At 33.4% G+C, this 12,476-nt stretch overlaps 1 protein-coding gene and 1 pseudogene across 1 annotated transcript in view; one reads left to right on the top strand and one right to left on the bottom strand.

Annotated features, from left to right (window-relative positions):
* Nucleotides 1-12,476, bottom strand: part of UBE2E1 (ubiquitin conjugating enzyme E2 E1) — a 534,712-nt gene that overhangs the window by 417,215 nt on the left and 105,021 nt on the right. The gene's annotated exons all lie outside the window — the stretch shown is intronic.
* LOC111736650 lies at nucleotides 132-250 on the top strand (annotated as a pseudogene).

Raw genomic sequence — 12,476 nt, 5'->3', positions numbered from 1 at the left:
TTTTAGAAAGTTGAGTGAGGGCACAAGGGAATTCTCTGTGGGCATACTTTGTACCATTTTTGCAACTTTTTAAGTTTGAAATTATCTCAAAATTTAAAAATAAAATTAAAAGTTAAATAAAAGACACAGAAGTCTATGGCCATGCCACCCTGAACAAGCCCGATCTTGTCTGATCTCGGAAGCTAAGCAGGGTCGTGTTTGGTTAGTACTTGGATGGGAGACTACCTAGGAAGACCAGGTGCTGTAGGTGTAAAAAATAAAAAATAAGGGATTGTAAACTGACAAAGTCCTTGCAACCTGTGAGGTCAACCAAGGGTTGCCTCGTCTTAAAAAAAAAAAACAAAAAACAAAAAAACAGAGCCCCCAATTTAAATATTTTCTTCAATTTAATGAGGGAGAAAAGATGATTCAGTGGGGTTGGTTTTGTTAATTTTAATTTTGCAATATGCCCTATATTTGTTATAATTATAAAACAATGATCGAAGTATTAGCCAATTTTGGAAGGATTTACTGTGAAAGTTCTCCACGACGATGTCAAAATTCTCCATGGTTTTGACACATACTTGTTTTTCTTGGTTTGTCTGAGAATATTGACTTCATTTGAGGATTATTTTAGTCTTTCTATCCTCTTCTGAAACATTATATTGGGAACAGGTATATTTTTATTGTGTTAACATCATGTATCTTCAAAATACATTCTTAAATTACCTTAAGTGTGCTTTCTGAAATGATTTAATTTTAACTTAAAATAATCATAGTAGTCAAAATGATTGATTTAATGTTTGCTTTGGTTATTTTTAATTATTGGAATAATTGGAAATTTTGAAATATTTATAGAAAATACATTAAAATGAAAAGAAAAAAACATTAAAAATCTTTTAAATATTTGGATAATACTGTGAATTTTCAGTCATTAACCTTCATTTAACATGTGGATAAGCTTAAGCTCACAAGCTTAACTGTTTTACCAGGGTCATATAGTTAACATTTTGGAGGTGATATTTGAACTTTTGTCTGTTAGGCTCCAAATATTCCCACAATGAATAAATGATACACACATTCTGCTGAATTTCTGAGAAGCCATTAATCTAAATTTTTTCTTTTTATCTATTTGGTAATAAGGTTTTTGGAGTTTAAAACTGTCGAAATTAATTTATATTATTAAGTTTTTACCTAAAAATGCATAGGATTTAAAAGCTGGTTTTGGTCAAATCAGGAAAAAAAATTTGCATCTACAATGTACCATATACTTCTTGTGAAGCAACTGCAAGTGACTATTATGTTCTTGAAAAATAAATATGAAATCTGAACAGCTGATGATTATAAAAATAATTATAGGGTGTCATTATGAAGCATGTAATAACACTGAATCCTTCTTAAAATAAACGTACTTAACTAGACTAAAATATATGTTTTAAAATGTTATACAGAGAAAAAAAGACATAAAAATATTGTTTTTTGAGGGAAAGATGCTAGATTGTTGCATGGTGGGAATTTTTTAAAAACATAATGAAATCACCACTCCTGGAAACCCTTCTTGGCCTGTACTGTAAATAAATTTCCTCATGCAGTCTGCAAATAAGTCAAAACAGGGAAAATTGAATACTGGAAACAATGAGTGTGTTTGTTAATCCTCTGGAAAAGGATGATTAGGTTAATGGGATCTTGAGAGCAGATATAGACCATTTGTTTACCTTCTGTCCAGGCAATGCACTCTTTCCATCCTATTCTAATTCCTCAGTTTCTACACTTCTTTGTCTACGATCTTTTCTCCCCCTACCAGGAGTGAGGCATCAACACCAGAGGAGAGTTTTACCTAGCTTCTTTGGAAACACTTCTGACTACACAAGTGAATAGGTCAAATTACCTTCATCAACAAAAAGGATGAGTGTTCCCTTTGAAATACAGACCATGGTTCCAAGAGTATTATCACAGCGTAAGAGGCCTTTCATTGTGGAAGTGGATATGAGTCTTCCTAATAGCCTAAAATTCCATTTTTCCATCCGACTGAAGCAATAAATATTGGAGGTAAGACTCAGACATAGGGAGCAGACTGAGAAGCCACAAATTATCTTATTGGCAGTGATGTTAGTTGCAGTAACAATGGCGAACATTTACAGACCACTTCCTGTATACCAGACACTATTTTAAATGACTGACATGAATGAATTCATTTAATCTTTATAATCTTAAGTACTAACCTTATCCCCATTTTACAGATGAAGATATTGAGGTATAATTACTCAAAGCTACACTGCTGAGACTGTACTTGTAAGGCACTATAGGTCTCATTTTGGACCTAGGAATGCTGCTAGTTTATTTACAATACATATAATTTTCTAATTGTGCCCTTCACCTTAAATATTAAAGGTCACAAGCTAAACATTTAGCATAGGTAAGCTTAGGGATAAGCCTACATTTTAGCATCTAAACCAGCTGACGGCTGTGAATAAAAATTAAAGGTAGTATTTTAAAACCTTGTTTCCCACAGCTACTCTTATCTGCATAAACTATATTCTAAATCATGATCTTTTTCCTTTTCTTTACTTTCACTTCCTCCTTTCCTCCACCCACTTTTTTCTTTTTCTAAAAATGGCTCAATAATTTTAATGGTGTTGTCAATCAAACTATTTGTTTGTAAATATATATAGCCAAATTTTCTTCCTTATGAAAAGTAAACAACACTTAATTGTATATCATTTTATCTTAATTCTCAAAAGGAATCAATGAGATGATGCAAAAATTATGAAGATACCAAAAGACTTTAAAGACTAATTAACTATGTGTATACAACTCCATAAACAAACCCAGTAACGGATAGTAAGGGAAGTGAAAGAAAATAAACATTTGTTGACTTCCTGCCTAAGATTTAAATGTTTATATAATTTACTGTTTACAATGAAGATTTCGAATTTGAAATGTCAAATTTGGTTGGGTTAGTAGGGGAGGAAAGATGTTAATGAAAACACTACTTCTCTTTAGATTAAAAGGGGAATTTAGGTATCATGGGGCACGTGTCTTAGTTGATTTACTATGCAGTTTCTTTTGCACGAAGGTATAAAATGTTCTTCATTAATCTCTGAGACTTTGTGAACTATACTATGGTCATAGACTAAATTTTAATGTTACATAAAGCATGCCTCTAGTTATAGAACATAGTGCATTCCATAGTGCGCCAGTGCATTTATTTATAGTCAACTATATTATTTATTCATATGTGTATATTTTTAAATTTCTGACTTGTTCCTGATACCATGAATACATATTAAAATATTTTTCAGCGGAAATATTATAGAATGCAAATTAATATTTAGCATCGGCCTGAGCTGAGGTAAATTTACTAAAAAAAAGGAAGGAGGAAAAAAGTCCTTTAATAAACTTTAAGGCCAAGAATAAATTTTTATATTATTTTCTCTACTTCACAATTGTGGGAAACCACAGAAACCAAGACCTTACAGTTTTTAAAAACAATAGTATTTCAGGACAAATTATAAAGAGAAGCATTTCCTTTGGAGAACTTTTTTCCCCTCATTACTTATTACTATGCTTAAGGAACGGTGCTTATGCTTTTGGTAGCATAAGCCTAGTTGTCTAACATGAAGAAGTATTTTAAAAGTTATTCTTTATTGGATTTTTAACCGGTTTTTATGTTATAACCCTACATGTTAGTTTATATGTGTGTAAATGAATATGTATACAATGAATATTGCTTTATTTAAAAATATCTTAATTAAGATAGTAAAGGTATTAACATTCCTGTAAATAAAAAAAGAAATGGGAATATGCTCATGACTTAGTGTTAATTAAAAAAAAGATTCAAGACCTTGTAATATATTCTATTTTTAAAAAAAGCTTCTTAAGTGAACATGATTACTTTTGAAGTAAACTTTTGCATACAGAAAAGTGCACAATGCTAAGTGTGCAGTTTGAAGAATTCTCTTAAATTAAGCACACCTGTATAACCACTATCCAGAGTAAGAGAAAATTCACTTTCTCGTGTTCCCTTCAGTCACTGCCTCCTGCCTCCTCCAAATAGCCACAATCTGGGACTTCTAACACCACTGGTGAGTTCTGACTTTTTGGACGTTATATTAACAGAATTACACAGAATGTATTCTTTTGAGCCTAACTTCTTTTGCTCAGTATTGTTTGTGAGATTCATCCATGTTTGTGTAGGTGTAGTTTATCATTTTTATTGCTGTGCATTATTCCACTGTGCAAATATATCATAATTATCCATTTTATTTTATGGGCACTTGAGTAGTTTCCACTTTGGGCTTACTGCACTTATTACTTTTTACACTTAAAAATAGACTGAAGAATCAGAAATGCCAAAGGTTTTCAAATGAACGGCCTTTAAATTGGCAAACGACTTACTATGCTAATTACTCCAGAAGTTTTCTACTTTCTTATGCTTTTTTACCCCAGTTCTGATTTATCACTAATGTGCAGATTTGGGTATGTCTAACTATGTTATTTTTATTTTTAACTTACTTTCCTTCAAACATTTTATTTTTAACTTACTTTCCTTCAAACATCAAAGTATTTGGTTCAGAGATTTTCGTTTTCTTTTAACGGGTATTGTCATTTTACAATAGAGGTATCCCACTTACTCTTTTTCCAACCTCAGAGACACTTTAAAAAATTTGCAAAACAATGTCAAAAAACATTCTGATAAATTTTCCCAGAGGTCACATATTGGGCAACTCCTGCTGTCTGTAATAAAGAAACCAAAAGCGCATATAAAAAGCCTCAGAGCCACAATACTTCTTACACCTTAGCAATTAATGTAATTTTGGGCAGATTTTACGAAGCAAGCTAATGCCTTAAAACTGTTTTTGTTGTCTTAACATAAGTAAGTATAATCACCTCCACAGCTATCATCACTTCCCACTGTCTCTCTGAGTTGCTTTCCTGCAGGATCCCGCTGCAAGAAATAGTGAATGGATGAAGAATTGAGAATTAAAGTATGGATGTTAATGAGATAGCATAGGGTGAGTTAAGCGATAAAGTCTAAAGAAATGCAGAGTAAGGGCTGCCTAGGCACTATTGGAGAGAGTCTTCACAGTAGGAGCCTAAACAAATTATTAAAATGTGATTTAAGCATATTAAAAGAATACTTCTTAAAGATAACTCTTTAAAGAAAAAAATCTAATTCTCTTTTATCTTTATTCCAGTCTTGTAGACAAATATTGTTCTGCAACTGTTAACACCTGTCTCCTCCTCTAGAATGAGCTTGAGGGTGGGTGTTGTATTATTAAATTTTGTGTACCTAGCACTTAAGTGATCAATAAATGTTTGATGAATAAGAGAATAAATTAATAAAATGAAAAAAGAATTTTTGAAAAATAAAAAAGTTTGTAAAGTGTTACTGTTCTGAATTCAACTGCAGACCCTTCCCAAGTCTATAATCTTGAATGGTGGAAAAAACCGAGTGAAGAGATCCTGGAAGAGGACAGAAATTTTGCCCTTGAACTGGTGTCTTGTCAGTGCAGCTGCATTCATTTGCACAGGACTAGTTCTGCCTCTGATTGGTTTAACCAACTGTGATTAACTTGATTTTTGGAGACTAGGTACCTACAAGTGCAACTGACCTTTGTAAACTGAGTATAACTGTGCTTGTAGCAAATAGAAAATTAAATATTTTAGCTACACACTGGGAAGTAATGGTAAGGTCAGTGCACTCTTGATGACTGCTTTTTAGTTATTCATCCTCTGAATATCTTGTATTAAACTCCTAGTGGCTATTAAAATTTGGGACTGGTTAATGAAGACAATATTTTACAGAGTTTGGCAGTTCTCAGCAACTAAATTCAATATATATATTTTTGTCTTTTTAATTTTGTTACATATCATTTACTATATGTAGCTTGAAAATATGGTAAAACATTCTTCAGAATTTTGATAACAATAATTATCACAAACATGTTTTTGTTATTATGTAACTAAAAATGAACTTGAATTCCATCTTAACTTAATAGCACTGATTATTCAGAAAATTAACAGTCATGGAAGAAAATGGGTACAGAAAGAATAAGTCACTGAAATTTAAAAAAATTAAATTACAGATATCAAAAATTAGAAACTACTAAATTGATAAATTGTTTTTATTGTCATGTTAAACATTTAAATTACCTTAATAAAACATTCTTCGCAATCCGTTCTTTAACAATTGCTGCTATATATTTGATTAATAAACAAATGAGATATGGATATTCTGATTTTGATTACTAAAATAATTTCTTTCATTCTTTTCAATTCTGTATTTGGTTAGTAGAGCCTCAGGTATTATTTGGGTAGGAAAGTGATAAACTGACACTAGAATACCAAGGACGAAAAATATCTCCCCAAGAGCACCCAGAAGCAACTAATGGTTTTCAGCCTCTGCTGATCTAATGGATCACGGTGCTATAGCAGAAAGCAGTTCTGAGTGATTCGTATGTTGTTCTATTGGAACACATTCCATTCCCTTGTAGTTTTTAAGTATCACTAACTTTGGGTTTCCCTTTCCTTAAAAGGTAGTTTCTAACAATGTTTCTTTTAAAGCTAATAATTAATAGTGAGAGAACTGGCAGCCTGTTGAGTTTAAACAAAAGTCTTTTGTAAGACAAAGAAAAATAACATTCTTTTTTGATTAAAATAAAATACTCAGTTATGTGAAAATCTGTCCTACATTTGTTAAATGACTTCAGTTGAGTTGTTAATATCTTAGAATACTAAAAGATTAGTACCTTCACTTATAATTAACCTACTGGGTCCAGATTTCACTTTCAGATACTATCATCGTGTCATCATAGACAGGTTGAAAATGACATTTTCCCAACTATCAAGACACAAATTTCAGCGAAATGTTTTTAGCTGTCAAAGATGTGCAAGCTGTCCACTACTTGAGACATGATGTCCTTCTGACTGATTACTAGTGAAATTTTAGACATACAAAGGATATGTCTAAAAGTATAAAGGCACTGAGTATTTCACTAAAGACTGTAATGCACCATATATTAATTAATAAGATGTTCTCTTACATAGATATGATGCCTAAACTGTACTTAGTGGTGTTTTTCTTTAGCACCAATAAAATTTTATTCACAGCAGCAGAAAATCATGGAACTTTTTCATGTTTTCAGCATGTTTCTTTTATTTTTTTTACTCATCACAGAGTTGTGAACAATCATGGAGAACACACTACTATTTCCTTATTATAGTCTGGAAAACTTGGTCTATTCCTGAAAACTCCTAATTCAATTTACTTTCTGAAGGTGAAAAAGAAGTCACATATGAGCCGCCGTTGGGTGCTGTAGGTACTAAAGGACTGTAATCAGAGACTCCTCTCCTTTGGAGTGGTAACCATTTGCTGACGGTCAATCAGTACTTAGAATACGGTAGCTTCTTAAATGTTTTCCAGTGCCCTTTTCATTTTTAATCATACTATTTCACTGTTTTTACTCCACCACACCCTCATGCCCCTCCTGTCATTAGGACTACTCTTAATTTAGGAACAGGCTGAAATCATTGCTAGGGATGGCACTGAGTGCAGGGAGGCTTAGCTTAACTTTAGGGTTGAAAGTAGATTTTTTTAAAATCCAAAGCTTGTAAACCAGGCTTTCAAGTGGTTAAAAGGTTTCCTGAGAGCTTCCAAGCTGAATTTTTACATAAGAAAAAAAAAAATTAGGAGGTTAACTGTATTATAATCACAATGAGAAGAATAATTCCATTCCTTTCAGGTTACAGGAGGATTGAGGTACATAAGAAATTCAGAGTGGATGAGCTCAGGTTGCAGACGCTGCCTGTATCTTGAGGAGGGATCAAATCCTCCTCATTCTCCCAGCTTTCACAGAGAACCCTCAGAAAGCTAAAGGGTAATTCCTAAACTTTCACGCCAGTGCTTGGCATCTTTGGGGGAATGGCCTGTAAAAACCACAAGACTTTCAGAAACACCTGTTTGGGACAAAGTTCTGTGTCCCTCATGGCGCAGTAGTAACGGAAAGATGAAGTATCAGGGAGGTTTCCCCAGCTAATGGGCCAGAGGGCTGTTTTTATAGGGTTCCACACACTCCAAGACAGTGCAGAAAAAGCAATTAAGAGTTTCGAGGTGCCCTTAAAGAGTCAGGAAGTGCTGAGAAGACTGCAGAACTGAAACGTAAGAGTGAGGAGAAGGCAGTTGAGTGCAGATTTCTTACGAACAGAGAAAACTGAGCACCTCTTCGACCTCTGGCATAGCTTTCCTACTGACTGAGCGGTGAGTCAGGACGAGGCCTGAGGACCAGAAGTCAAACCCATTAAACACCTCACTGGAAGGACAGTAGAGGAGCAATACTTTCCCCTACACTCAAATACCAACTCAATTAAAAAGGGAAGAGAGAACCCTACTGAAGAGCAGACATGTTTATAAACTGAATAGTCAAAAGAACGTGTTTTAAATGAGAGAATACTGAGATACCTTTTTAAAAAGCAAGGTTGAGTATTTTATATCATGATTTGAAATGGCAGCCTGTAACTAGAAAGAGATCAGTTTAGAAAATAAAGTTACTTTTTTTTGCACACCCTACATTGAGATTAGCCAATTTATACCTTATGCTAGAAAATGTCATATTTATATAGTGTCACAATCTCCATGGAAATTAAAATATTCCTGATCTATAAAACTTGTATTGCATGAATAATACTGTGACTCTTCCTTTTTCTATAGCATTACTCTTATACGATAAAAAATATCATGCTATCATTCATGTCTCTGTTTACTGACCGTATAAAACAATGTATGCAATATATACATTCCCTCTAAAACTACATTAAGAAAAATTTAGCTTTCATGTAATTGATCTAAGATTTTCTGAATTTTATTGTTAGATATTCTGCCATCTCTTAATATATGAAGCTGCAAATTCTGAACAGCAGAGGTAGTCTCTGGATTGTCCTCAGGACCAGGGGAAAGCAGTGAGTCAGAAACCAAAAGAAAGAAGGCCAGGAAACAGGATGGTATATACCCAGTGTAATCAGGTGATTAAGAGTTTAAGCCAGACAGGCACCTATAAAGCAAGAGTCGCTGGTAACAAATAAATCTTGGTTGTGATGTAGACAAATCTTTCATGCTCATTCAAAAACAAACCCCAGAGTTGCACAGTGTAAATCTGCAGTTAGGTACCGTTAGGTAAGTGAAAGAGGGATGTGAGTTTAGGACTAAGGCAACATCCTGATGTCTATGGTGGTACATTTTCTGACACTAACTGCAGACATTCCTCTTTTATGTTTCCTGAAAACTCTTCTTCAGAATTTACCTTTGTTTATTTCATCTCTTCTTATACCCAAGTATATTCCTTGACTTCACCTCTTTGTTTTAAATAACACCCCAAAAGCTTTCCTTTACTCTTCATCAGTATCCTTTCTTGTGTAAAATTTTTGCCTGAGACTATTTTCAGAAAACCTCATATCAACTCCAAGTAGTTTTGGGAACTAGCCCTTGGTGGAAGAACAAACATTAAATCCTTGTTATCAATCAGGATAGGCTAAGCTATGCTGCATAACAACATCGACATTTCGGTTGTTTAACACAACAAAAGTTTATTTCTCACTATACATATACGCTGTACACCTGGGTGATTTTCCTGGTCTACAGACTTCCATGTTGGTAGTTTACTAATCCAAGCTGCTTTGATCTTATGGTATCCTAATTGCCACAGCAGGGAAGAAGAAAGTGGAGGGTCTCAAACTGGCAATTAAATGCTTTGACTGGCTCAAATCCCACTGGCCAGAAATTATCTATTGGTCTGTTCAACTGCAAGGAGGAAGGAAGTATAATCCTTCCTGGGGCCGGTAGGAATAGAGAACCAGAATGGATCAATACTAATCCATATGCACACTCAGCCTAGGCAATGAAAAGTTTATGTGCTGATTATTAACTTCTGAAAAGCAAAAAACTGTAATATGTCTGTTACCCTAAGTGTTTTTTTTTTTTTTTTCTTACTTGTTGTCTTATCATTTAAATCCTTCTTCTTAAGGGCCAGTTATCATTTACTAAGTCCTGAGAATGCCATTCCACGGAGAAGTGTGTATATGTGTGTGATTGTGTATATGTATGTACAATACGCATAAGATTTCAAGCATACCTATAAAAAACACTTAAGTAATTGATTCCTTTTCAATTCCCAATAGTATCCAGTATAACGAACAGATTTAGGATAGGAATTTTAAAAATAGGTCTTAATTGTATATGTGGAATTATATTCCAAAGAGGATTTGAAGAGTCTGAAACCATAGTGTCTTCATTAAAGCCATTAATTCTACATGAGAGCTCTCAACCAACAGGTACACTTTTCAGAAAATAAACATATTAAATGGAAAAATAACTAGAGAAGCTGTAGGTATATTTCTTGGGCAGATTTGACTCTAGCGACACTACCTTACTCTTAATGATTCCTAAATATATATCATCCTAATCATTTGGGTAGAAATTCCTCATCTGAAACTGCTGCATCTTTAAAGACTGAAGGAAATCTATTTTAAAAAGCTGTCAGGACCACTTCAAAGAATATTTATATACTTCAGGTAGCCTTTTGATATTGTTAGGGTTTTGAATTAGCTAGTAATATTTTATATATACATGGAAAGTTCTGTTAAAATGTCCATATGGTATACAATATTGTACTCTGCCTTGCTGAAATGTCTAAGCAAAATAAATACAGTGAACTGAGTTTTTAAAAATAGTTTTGTGTATCATGGTTCATACAATTCATTAAGTCCTGCCAAGAAAATCAGTGTAGAAAAATCTAATATTGTCACAATAAAATATTCTATATAACAAACCTCTTTAAAATAAGTGGTAAAAATGAGTTTTGAACAGCTCCACCAAAGATATCAGTAAGCACCTTTGCAAATAAAACCTGATCTAATAGTAGAGACTTCTATCTTATGATTTTTTTTTAGAATTTGCTCTGTCAGAATCAAATTGATATACTTGTTCTACAACTATAAATTACAAAGTAATTTATTAAATTATATGGTTAAAGGCAATCATGCTTTCTATTTTGCTTCTATCTCTTTTATTTAAGAAGTAGCTGTCAGAATATCACAAGGAACTGAAAATAAGTCTTTACCTAAATATGTTTCTAAAGAAAGCAAAAAAAGTGCATCCTATGCTTGAAATTAATGTGCCACAAATGAACATAGATTGAGTGCTTAATTGTATCAAGGCATGGTAATCTATTTATGATGCACTATTTTCATTTACTTCTACTGTTACCTTATGAAAATTGAGGCCCAGATATATTCAATAAATTAATTGGCTGAGGGACTGCGGTGTTGTTCAGGCTAGTGGCAAGAGTGCTAGTCCTATCAGATCTAGTGTAGCATCTGCTTTGAGAAACATTTCCGGCAGGTTTTTAGAGTGTGGACTGATACAGACAAGTTTGTACCAGGCAGTAGGTTCTGGAGCGATCATCTAGGTTCCTCAGGCCTGCGTCAGATATAAATGGGCTGTTGTTAGCTCAGTGTACCAGTTTCTTTTTCTAAACAAAACACTATGTACTTGTTCCCCCTGTTGAAATTAAATGAAAAGTAACTTCTGAATAACTTCTCGTGACCTCTATATCTGGTATCTGTGGACTTTGGAAACAGCTCTGATGGTAGCATATTTGAAATGGACCTTGATCTACAAAATAAACATTTGTAGTAGGTTAAAAGCCAATACTTAAGATATATAACTTTTCTTTTTTGCCTTTCTCTGGACATTGCAAAATTATGTTTTTATCTTTGTGTAATTCTTGCTAAGCACTAAGATGTTTTTATTTTTAAAACATAATTAAGCATTTTAATTACTTTAAAAATTATACCCGTATCTTTTTTTTTCAACTACAGTTGACATTCAATATTACTTTATATTAGTTTCTGGTGTACAGCATAGTAGTCAGACAATTATGTAATTTATAAAGTGATCCCTACCACCTCAATTAGTATACTTGCATCTTGAGGACATTTTAAGAATTTGGAATTCCAATATATTTAGAAAGGGGAAATTTATGATGTATAAATAATGAAATTAAATATGAATTGGCTTTCTAAAATTTGAAGGTAGGAACAAATTCCTGAATCCTTAGGGATACCAAGAAGACTTCTGAGCTGCCACACAGCCAGTCTCCTCATTTACATCCAGGACTGTCCTCAGTGTTAAGGTAACTTAATGGTTTAACATGCTTGTTTAACTGGTTTTTCTTATCAACCTTCAGTTCTTCTCCCAGATTAGAAGAAGTATCCCCCACTGGGAAGGCCTCGCAGTAATGTATTCTTGGAAAGATCAACGTAAGCATTTGAGAAGGACTGGGAGGCATCGTTATTACAGCACAGAGTGATGATTAATGTTCCAAACGATGACCCCGAGTCATTCAAAAAAGTTTAGCAAGTATGGTTAGCTCATTTTACAAAGTAACAAAAAGAAAAAAAAGTGCTGTATTTTAGAAAGATTTCAGTTCCTTAAAAAAAAA

Source organism: Pteropus vampyrus, unplaced genomic scaffold (genome assembly GCF_000151845.1).
Source record: "Pteropus vampyrus isolate Shadow unplaced genomic scaffold, Pvam_2.0 Scaffold1, whole genome shotgun sequence".
Lineage (NCBI taxonomy): Eukaryota > Metazoa > Chordata > Mammalia > Chiroptera > Pteropodidae > Pteropus > Pteropus vampyrus.
The sequence above is the reverse complement of the archived record's forward strand: the minus strand, read 5'-3'. Positions and strand labels throughout refer to the sequence as shown.